Consider the following 2,506-nt stretch of genomic DNA (forward strand, 5'->3'; position numbering starts at 1 on the left):
AGACAAGTCTGGTGAATATTCCTTGCAATATTCCTTTATAACTTTGATGTGACCATGATAAATTGGCTCGGCTCAGACGGGACCCAGTATTTTTGGCACAAGCCTGGTGGGGACTACCACAGTGAATGCATAGCCCTGACAGTGCAGCACAGAGGTGGGAGGGTGATATGAATGAGTTTGCATTTAAAATAAAGGTGGACATCTACATGAAAAATATTAATCACAGTATTGAAAGGTATACTGATTTTTGTTGCACTGAGTTGTAGCTTTGTAGCCATTATTTTTAATACAGTTAGTTTTTTGTACATCAGAGCAAATATCGCACTGTTCAGCAGAAATAATGCAGTTATTAGGAGGTAATATAATTTTAATCATTTGACATTTCAGTGGTTCTGCCCACGATTGTACTCACTTCTGTTTAACACTGTACCTGAAGGGCATCTCTTCCTCTGAGATGTGTTTGTAAAAAAGAAAAGCTTGCACTGTGAAAAGATACAGGACGGCAACGTTTGCACTTATGACACTTAAAGCAATCCTGGAAATGCTTGTTCTGTGCTAATCAGGAGTTAGCATGCTAGGTTTAGACTGCAGTAGTAGTGTATGCTAACAGTTGATTGTACAATAACATCTATGCACACACACAGGCATAGCAGGATGTTGGTGAAAAGCAGAAATAATCTACTCAAGGCAAAAAATAAAGGATAAAGTATATCAAAACTACTATGATTATAAAATATACTATAGATTGTCCACAAACCAAAGTTACACGATATCTTTGGCTAATCACTACTGACATGTTAGTATCAAACTTTCTCTTTCTTGCAATGACCACAGAGACACACACACACACACACACACACACACACACACACACACACACACATACACGTGTGACAAGCCAAGAGGGGACTGTCGTAGAAAACTGGTAACAGTGGCCCAGTGTTTCGAGATATTTTGTTGAAACAAAAATCATTTATAAAATTTTCTTTTAAGGTCTTTCTTCAGAATATAACTTCAAACATGCATTTTTTTATTTTTTTAAAAAACTGCCAAGAGGGGCCCATCAGCCATGCCTGACATCTACATATCAAAGAGTGGCCCTCCATAGCCTTCCGTGGAGCTGTAGGTGTTAACACAACAGTTCAGCCTGACTGACACCTACACATCAAAGAGTGGCCCTCCATTGCAGGCTCTGGAGGGCCCCTCTTTTATATGTAGATGTCGGTCAGGGCTGCAATGGAACTGTCTGTGCAATACACAAATTGATTGGTAGTAAGTCTACGTGTAACTTTAAAGTTTTAAATGTTTAAAAACCTCACCAAATATTGTGAAAGTCATTTGGTCTAAATAGTTTTTCTTCTAAATCCTTGATTTGTGTTGCTTAGTTACATGCACTGTGACATCACAAACAATTACTGAATTTTTTATATGTCCCACTCCATTGACATATATTCAGAAATACGGTTGAAATCTTTGTAAAGTAATATTTTTTTAATGTTTGAAACACTTCCTGACAACAAGCATGTCTTTATCATTTTATCTTAGGGGCGCTCACATTTTGCTGGGCTACTATGAAATTACTATGAAATGAGATAAGTGTGAATTTCAAACTGGACCTTTGTATTGCCTCTGTATTACTTCACTCTTGAAGGCAAAACCTTTAATTTGAGGCTCTGATTCAAAAACTTCTGCAACTACAGTTTATTGTGGTCTAATGAGCATCTTTATGGCATCCATTTTAGAGTAAATAATTCTTACGACAATGTCACAAAAAAGTTGTGAATTATTTTTTTCTCTAATCAGGACTACTGTAAATACTAAAATGATCTTCTATCTATGTATACACACTGGGGTGTTAATGTCGCTCTGTGCTATCTAAAAGGGCCCTCGTGTCGTTATAGACCATCTAAAAGAGGACCCCTATCATTCTGTACCACCAAAGTGTGGACCTTATTCTCTGTCAGCCGTAAAAACAATCATTTTTGTGAATAAAATTCTACTTTAATTGAAAATACATTAATTGAGGCAACTATGATATTATTTAGCATTACACTCACCTTCCTGCATTAATTAATATTTTTGAAAATAATTTTCAAGTGTTACATCTTCCTGTAGATTGTGTTCAAAACAAAGTGAATGAGGCTTATTTTATTTCCTGAGGCTTAATTAATTTTCCATTTTAGAGTAAATAATTATTACAACAATGTCACAAAAAAGTTGTAAATGATTCTTTCTCTAATCAGGACTATTGTAAATACTAAAATGATCTTCTATCTATGCATACACACTGGGGTGTTAATGTCGCTCTGTGCTATCTAAAAGGGCCCTCGTGTCGTTATAGACTATCTAAAAGAGGACCCCCATCATTCTGTACCACCAAAGTGTGGACCTTATTCTCTGTCAGCCATAAAAACAATCATTTTTGTGAATAAAATTCTACTTTAATTGAAAATAGATTAATTGAGGCAACTATGATATTATTTAGCATTACACTCACCTTCCTGCA

This window comes from Acanthochromis polyacanthus, unplaced genomic scaffold, assembly GCF_021347895.1.
Source record: "Acanthochromis polyacanthus isolate Apoly-LR-REF ecotype Palm Island unplaced genomic scaffold, KAUST_Apoly_ChrSc contig49, whole genome shotgun sequence".
Lineage (NCBI taxonomy): Eukaryota > Metazoa > Chordata > Actinopteri > Pomacentridae > Acanthochromis > Acanthochromis polyacanthus.